Below are 9,587 nucleotides of genomic sequence, written 5' to 3'. Positions count from 1 at the left end.
CTACTGATATGTTGCTAACATTTGCGATTTAAGATGACGTCGTTGAAGATCAGGAATAGCCAATTTGTATTTTTAAGAATTTACAAGTAATACATTCACTATTGAAAAATATCGTTCATATAATTGTGTTTTTACTATCACGAAAATCTTGATTTCCGATGGTACTTGGGCGATTAAACCTGTTTACTTCCCATTTATCGATTACAGTTGCAGGCACTTACTTTGGTATAAATTATTAGCTTTATATGTATATAAACTAACATATTATTCTAAAAATTATTTACAATTATGTGTGCATAATGTCGCATATGACCAATTAGTCATTTAAATCGACATAAATATAAAGCATGTAATCGCAAACAAAGTTAATACATGCTCTTTAAATACAAAAGAAAACGGAATTGGTAAACGTGTTGATATATGCAAAAATAAAAAAAACAATCTCGATGTATTTAAACATAGTGTGTCAACTCACTAAATATTTATCAAGATCATATTGTTTAATAATGTCAAAAGAAAACAGCAACCTTTTACATAAAGTAGTAAAACATGTATAAGCATATCAACAAGTTAACAAACCTGCGCACACAATACTCCTTTATGAATACATTGCAATCTCTACCCGTCCGCCTACCACTACTGAAAATAACGCAATCGATATCGGTTCAATCTATGTGAGCATTTATTGATTGTGCTCTGCAGGTCTTAAATCTACATACAGGTGGTATGAAGTGCTTTATAAATTAGCAGTAGACTGTGACAAGCCTATATTGAAAAAGCAATTAAACTACTTGGAGGAAGATTTTATATATGCGATAAGTTTAACTACTTTATAGAGGTATATAGGTCGCTTAAACATAATAATTATTTAATTATGTTGCGAGTTGTTTGGGTGTTATCGCACTTGTCCTTTGACTAGAGTTCCGATGTTTGGTTTTGGTTTACAAAGAATATATTTTAAAGTCTAAAATAAAGCTTCTTTATAGATTAGTTGTTACATATCAATCAATCTATTTGGACCCCAATCAATCTATTTGGACCCCCGCCCATTCTAAAAGTGTGGATGTAAACACAACTTGAACGCTATCAAAATCATCATAGATAGCTTGATTCTTGAGTCGCAAACCTGAACCATATTGGGAAGTCAACTGAACATTGACGTCTTGAACCATAATATCTACCGAATTATGCTGGCTATTGAACAGCGAATCTTGTTCCAAAACGCCTATCGCATTATGAAGGCAATTGCACAGAGCCTCTAGTCCTCAAAGCTGTATCACATTATCCTAATGATGACAATTGCACAGCGAACCTAGTGCCACAATGTCTAACACATTGTTATGGCAATTTGCTAGTACTGTCAGTCCTAAAACCTTTTGAGACCTCTTGTCTCAAAACGTGTATCTCATTATAATTTAATTGTGCTTTGTCATCAACTCCCAAAACGTGTGACGCATTATGACAGCAATTTAACAGGGGTCTCAATTCCAAGCGTATGTCGAATTACGATGGCTAGTGCAAAGTGACCTCTGGTCAAAAAACGTGTATCGCATTAAGATGGGATGTGCACAGTGCCATATAGTCCCGGCCGTGTATGGCATTTTGATGGTAATTGCACAGAGAATTATATTTCCAAAACGTATCTTGCAATGTGATGAAATTTGGGCAGTGACATACAGTCCCGGAAGTGTATGTTTTTATGATGGCAATTACAAAGTGATATGTATTCCCAACGTATAACGCATTATGATGGCAGTTTCGCATTAAGTTCTAGACCCAAAGTGTATTATTTTATGACCTCTAGTCAAGACGAGAAAAAAACATAAGTCACTCACTTTTTAGCAATGAAGTGTATTAAGCATAAGATCACAAAGCATTTACATTGTTACCCAATCGCAGTTAATTCCAGTCCCGGACAAACACTGAGGAACCAAATGGAGTGTGAACGTCGACCAGTTCTTTTTAAGTTCAAGTAATTGCACTTGTACGGGAGAAGTAAATATAGATGCTACTTAGTCACATCAAAGTGTGTAAGGTATTACTGCCCGCTTTACTTCGTTACATTTTCCTGGAGAAAGTATTGCCCAAGATTACGTGTTGAAGAATATCGTGAAGTTATAATGAATACGATTGCAACTTTATGCTACTATAGACGTTATAGTGAACGAAGTATAGATGTTGTTAAAATTGTAATATTCAACATTTATGCAGAAACGATTTGTTTGTCACACGTTGTATGCAACCCAATCGAGTACGTGCAATGAACGACACACATATGTATATTTCAATAATCGTTTTTCAAACATTACGCTTTGTTCCGTTTGCAGCTGTAGAGTACTAAAAAACAACAATATGGAAACTGCAAGACGAATAACATTTGAATAGCAGTGTTTATTACAATATGGTTAACAATCGCGCCTAAATACAGACAGGAAAGACGGACGTCATACAAATATGTTCATTAATGAAGTCTTATTGTATGCTTATTGTAGATTATACGATTTATCATTTATTACGAACTATATATAAACACTTCGAAAAGTGAGACTTATAGTAAAAAGTGTTGATAATATCGAATGTTTTGCGGTGCATTTACGTCATTGAATTGACTGTCATTACGTTAACATGTTTCGATAAAGCTCTTGCCAATGCAAGGAAATAAAAAAAAGATTTAAAAACAGTAGTTAAGAAAATAAAAAATATCGCTTAATGTGGGATACTTAATTGCATCTCTACATAAAAATTCAACTGTTTCTCAAAACTCGTATTTTGCAATAGATTATGAACGGCAAGAAAAGATAGTGCCTTTAATGTATGATATGAGCGACTAAACCTGAAATTAATTACCCAACTGGATGCATGATTACATAAGAACATTGACAGCTGTAAATAAACAGCATGTTTTTATTAATCTTCTTAATGTAACTTTCTTGTGCACAACTTATTTATATTTACATTAAGAAACGGAACTTTGAGAACGCTCATACAAACTAAGGCAAAACATATCTGAACAGCTTAACACTCAAGCGCCGCCGCAAAGTGTTATACCTAGACCGGAACAAGAGACTGAAGATCACGAGAAGCACACCTACCAATGTTTTGATAGATTAAGAGCAATTTATATTCCCGATGATGGACGCAGTAAGGCCCATTAGGTTGATGTCTGTGTGGAACGCATGAGTAGACTTACTTTTAATATCATTTTTTCCAAATTCCCTTTGGGTCTCATCCTCATTTTTTAGAGCAAGCGAAATGTTCACTTGACGAAGTTGCAATACTATTCGATGAATGACTCTGATTTGGATTTGTAATATGATATTTTCTATGTAAATGAATTGACATGTGCTCAACTAGGTTTTATATGGAATATCGTTTTAGTGTAATTTCACATAATAGCGTTAGTAAAATCAGTATAAGACAAGTGCCCTGGTCAATAGTATTTAAAACTTCTACTTAATGGTGTATTTATGTTTACATTTTTTTCTTTTTATCGTTTTTTTTTTATTTTCTGTTTTTTATATTATAAGTTATTGTTTATTTTATATTGAATTATTTCAAAATAACACTTTCTGCATTCCGTGCTAAATGTATGAAAAACGTATGCATGGATGTTTGGCTATGAAAATAGTTATCGCGAAAAAAAGCGTAAGTCTAACTAAATATGTATCTTTCTCTTTTAGCATGATTCTGTTTTTCCTAATGAGCCTGCGGTATAAAAGTAATGTGGGAATTAAAACAGTTAACAAAATAACTGACGTGGTGATTGACAAACACCCGCACTTTAGAAGTTTAATTAGTAATTGTATGTTTTCTTTATAACACTAAATAGACAATTACTTAACATGCTAATGAAATATTGTCGCAACACTCAATTAGTTTAGATTGAGATTAGATTTTACCAGACTTGCCATTAATCTACGTCATTGCCTCCCGTATTTGGAAACAACATATATATATATGTTTTAGGTAATTCATGCTTTACTGATTATTTGTACCACATGCTTCGAAAAGACACGACAACAACTATCTTTCGGCAAAGAACATGACGTAAGAAACATTATTTCATTAGAAATAATAACAAACAAACACGAGTGAAATTGACTTTGTTAAATAACTAACTTATTAATATTCAGACAATTATGACGTCAGGTAAAACCTTGAAAAACCTGAACGCTATTTCTGTTTAAAGTGATCTAATACATTTTGTATCTACACACTTATAATTTGTCTATTTTCTAAAACCGTCAAAAAGCAATCATTGGGCATTTGGTCATTACCTTATTTTAAGACTGAACTGTAAGAATGAGTAACAAGGTGAACTAAATAATTGACATGGTGATTGACAAACACCCGCACTTTATAAGTATAATTAGTATTTGTATGTTTTTTTAAAAACACAACATGGATAACTACTTAACATGCAATTCAAATATTGTCGCAGAACTCAGTTATTTAGAGATTAGATTTTACAAGAATTTCCATTACTTCACGTCATGGAAACCCGTATTTTGAAAACACATATATTTGTGTATACTGTAATATATGCTATTCTGATTCTGTGTATCGAATGTTTCGAGAAAAACACGACAACAGATATCTTCCGGCAAAGAAGATAACATAAAAAACATTATAACATTGACCATGATAATCAAATTATAAATGCAGTATCCGAAATTGACCTTCCTAATTATGTGTTTTACAATAGATATAAAACGTGCCACGATAAATTCAACCCAATCTAACATTACTTATGTTTGGTCCACGATCTTTATTTAACATTTAATTTGTAACTGTTTTAACAGGTATAAAATACCAATTTTTACTGGTATAGTTTGTAGCAAATACTGTGGATGATCTTTCAAAATACTATTTCTCAATGTGCACACTTTTGTTTGAAACACTGCTAGTGTTGTAAAGCACGGTTTTGCTGTACATCGTTCAAGCCATTTTAATTTAACCATTAATGTATTATTGTTTGTATGCTAAAGTACATGTTTAACAATAAAATACTGTGTTTCATCGCAATATATTTCTTTGAGCAACATTACATTTGAGCGTTACATAAATGACTAATAAAAAAGCACTCTATGTATCTCTGAGTGGAAAATGTCTGCACACAACATCTGGCGTGATTACTGTTAAATACAAATCCATATCGTAGGACATCCAATCCTCCTGGAAGACGAATTGAAAGCGAAAAAAGGCTTCAATGAGCTGTCTTTATTAAATATCCAGATCATTATGACAGCATTGAAAACCTTGATAATATTACATTTAATTTGTTTGAAATAGGTATTTCACCTTTTGTAAAAATACAGTCAATTGACTGTCATAAGAAAGCGATGGTTGGACAATTATAACATTGAATCTACTTTTATTTTAGAATTTAAGCTTAATTGCGTGTGTTCTTTCATAACGAGCATAATTAAGGCTTAATCTTGTTTTCTTGTTTTGTATTTTTTCGACATGTATCGTAAACATATGAATTTGTTTGCAATATATTACGAAAGTGATGGGCTATTTCTATATTATCAAATACAATTTAAGCTCTCTGAATCAAGTTGATACAATTTACGAAATTGCAATATATTTATATAGTAATTCGATGCCAAAACAGTTTGTGTGTGATAGTTTTGTTCCTTTATTTGGGGGCGGGGATTTGATAGACCGACTGAAATAACCATTGACGCTGTTGGTTATACATGCAAGGGATTGAACGCGAATGACGCATGGATTAAAAAGCTCTCTTAACGCTGTATCCAGTTCATGTTGTAAAAGTATGTTATGTGACACTTGTAATATTTGTGGAAAACTCATTGCGTATTTAAGACTGAATCATTTGTCATTGAATCTCAAACCGATATTGTATTCCGAGAATAAACCGTTTGTCTCAAAATTTTCGTACACATGTGTCCTTCAAATTAAGAAATCGATTGATTGAGCACAATGCTATATTCCCTTTATAACCATGTTGCAGTTTTTCTAATGAGCGCATTTCTGTCCGGGAGTACTTCTCGGATACCGTACGTATTCATTATTATCTGTGCTAATTTGTACGAATGTTTGACATTTAAATACACGAAATTTAAAATAACCTTTTTAAGAAATATTAACTTAGAAACATGTTAGCCAATATATCCATCTTTTGAAATGAAAAATTACAGCCTTCTTTGTTTGAGAGTGAAGGAATATTTTTGAAAAGGTTGAAACACATAATACATATAACGTAACAGGGTAATCAGTTGAATTAAACATGTTTAGTATACATAAACCATGGTCATGTTCATTGTTGTTTTATCTCAAATCAGGATCATAATTATTATGTTAGAAAGCATTCCTTTTTGTATAAAAACGTTTTCATGTTTGTTTGTAAAGATAGAGTACTTGTACATTAATATACACTACTGTACGAAAAAAATCGTTGTTATTATGGTTTCTCAATTATGACACGTTAGCATTTTAAATTGTTTGTGGCTTATCGAAGGGAAAACCGTAATTTATGATATGCAATTGAGCATAGAAAGAAGCATCCATAAATCCATATTATGCAAAATCCTCTCTTCACATGCTATGTGGATATTGAGTTACAGTGATTTGTTTTGTAATAAAATGTGATTTACTGGTTATAAAACTAAAAAACTAGAAATTCACGATCCCATGTGGTGGGAATTCTTCAAGTGAATATACGGTGTTATATATGACCCGAGGGTGTCGTATTTGTAACAAGAACCCCCGTATCAAACTGGTTATACGAAATAAGCATGGTTTTAAATCACCGTGCCACAAACTAATGACTTTTAGAATGATTGCATCAGAGCGGAACTCATTTCATGATATATTGGTATTTTTGTCATTTTTACCAAATTGAAAATAAAACATTATTTTTCTTATTGGCATATGTAGTTGAAAATAATTTAATTAATACAAATCATCGCTTAATAAATGCATGTTTACAAAACAGAAGAGTTATATAGCATAAATAAATTAACCCTTTTATGTCTAGTGGACTCTCCAATCCTTCGAAATTGGATCAATTTATTTCCGAAATTAGGGATTTCTAGTATATTTATTTCTATATTTAGAAAATTTCTTACAGAAATTCCTTTAAGCAAACAGCGCCGACCCTGATGAGACGCCGCATCATGCGGCGTCTCATCTGTACCTACGCTGTTTTCCAATGCCTGTTTTCTAGACGCTAGGCATAGATGGGTTAAACTTGCAATAGTTGTTATTAGGAACTTAGTGGCCACAAATGTGTCCGCTAATTTGCATTATGAACAAATACAAGTAACCGAAAACCTCGGGTTATGAATCTTTTGTCACTATGTGAATATACATGTTTTAGGCGTGCATTCAACCATTAAACGTTGTTTGTGCCTTGTTATAAGTGTAGTTCCGAAGAAAGTATATTGGTACTTAAATTGTGCTCAGACGGATTTGAAATGCGTTTTTCAAGATCCTCGTCGTTGTATTTCGCATAATGTAGTTCTCGAACAAAACTAGTTTCTTCTTGTGTTAGCGTTGAATGCAAAAAAGCTGCGCCATGATCTGGGGAATACTGGTGTATGAAAGACTGTATGGGTCCTAGTGTAATAACAAAAAGTTGCATTGTCTATATATGGCTTTATGTGCAGGCAAGCATAACTTGCTTCATCCGAGAAATAAAGTGCTTTATAAAACATATTGTCATAGATTGTTTTTGCTTTTTTATTGAAGTCTTACGTCAATCACTTCATTGCGGAGTTATTATGTTTTTGCGCAGTTCACACCATCATACATTGGTTAAATGATTTTTTTGCTTTCAAGTTACATCAACACACCCAAATCCTTCCTTCTGAAGAGCGGACGGAATAGCTAAACATATTTATGGAACTGCCCCCTCAACGACCGCATCCATTCTTAAAGTTAGAGGGTATAAAACGTAATTCAAGCTATCAAAAAATTTATATAAAGACCGATACTTTAAGTCTTTAACCATATTAAAGTGATTATTGTTTGACAGTACTATGCCACAATAAGATACGTTCACGGGTGTTTAACAACAAAACTACACAATAATTTAACTTTAACCCGCCTTAACAAGTCTCTGAAAAAAATTCAACCTTTTGTTTTGAAATGAACATATGGACAATCCAGGGTAAGATGTACTTGTCTTGTGATCGTATAAAAGGAAGAAAACGTTGTGTCTAGTTCTCAATCTATTTCAAATCTCAATGTCTATAAACAACGAACGAACTCACAGTTATGACGTTAACGTAACGTGACGTTCCGCGCAATGGCGCGAAAGCGTTGTAACATGTACAAATTCCCAACATACTCGGGGCCACAAAATGTGAATAAACACATAGAAATACAATAATATGCACTTAAAATATCGAAGCATGAAACAAATTAGTTTATAAATTCAACATTAATGTTATATCTGGAACGAAAATACATTTTAAACAAAATATAAACACAACTTAATTTGCAACATACTCAACACAATGAAAACGTTCAGTATATGAAATATGAAATCAATCACCAGTTTTATAAATGTTTCATTATTTTCACTTCACTTACAGGGAATATAGTTTCGTAATTTGTCTATTTGTCAATTTCCAACACTAATTTTTGTTGATTGCACCAGTCCATCATTTCCCTTGACCACCTCCTCGGGGGTGTATTTAAGGGTTTATCTCATGTTTGTATTGTTCAATGTGCGACCAGGCGCACATATCTTCCGAGGTGGCGCCACTGTCGCTCGCTTCCGGTCGAACGCGGTAGCCCTGTGGGGAATACACTTTAGTCTCAGTAGTGTACACAGAGCCGTCTGCTATATGCCGAATGTTATCGTATGTAACGCGTAGAGCGTCTGTCGATAAAGAAGACGAACTAGCGTCGTAATTGCCACTCGATGGGTCTACGTCACCATCGTCGTCGGAAACGATATTAGTGGACGATTCCTTTTCCCGGCTTCGACGATTGCGCATGCGCGGCGTGTCGCTGGATCCGTTCGGGGTATGCGGAACGGGCCCGTGGATCTGTTCATACATGGTGTCAATGATTCGTTCTATAACAGAGTTTCTTTCGTCATTTTCGTCAGAGCTGCCGCTGCCAGGGACGACGACCGGCTGTCGGTACTTAGAGTTCTTTTTCCGTCTGCGTCGTTTCCAGCGGTTGTAACGTTTATTCACTACTGCCTCAAAGCAAAACTCATGACCCGACGGCATACACGAATCATTTGGACTCTGTAGTTTGGAGCGCTGCAGGCGCTTGAGGAATGTATCGCCGCTCTCATCCACTTCCGGCGCACTGTTGAAAACCGGCTCGTTGTCGCTTTTGAATGGCATCCTCTGGCTGCAGGGAATCGTGCGGTCCGGTATAACCAACGTGGAGATCATCGTGCTCTCTTTCTGACTGTTGCCACTTAAAGTGAACGTCACATCTTTCTCCGGTGGAGCAGCAGTTGTTGTGCAAGGTAGGGGGCGTTGTTCACGACCGAAATGCTGTGCACGGTGTAGTCGGGCTGCTTCCTGTTTTGTCGTCCCTGGCAGTTTCACGCTGTATTGTTTATCCTTGTAATATATGCAGGTATCCATATATGT

The sequence above is a fragment of the Dreissena polymorpha genome, chromosome 6 (genome assembly GCF_020536995.1).
Source record: "Dreissena polymorpha isolate Duluth1 chromosome 6, UMN_Dpol_1.0, whole genome shotgun sequence".
Taxonomy (NCBI): Eukaryota; Metazoa; Mollusca; class Bivalvia; order Myida; family Dreissenidae; genus Dreissena; species Dreissena polymorpha.
Note: the sequence above shows the minus strand (reverse complement) of the source record.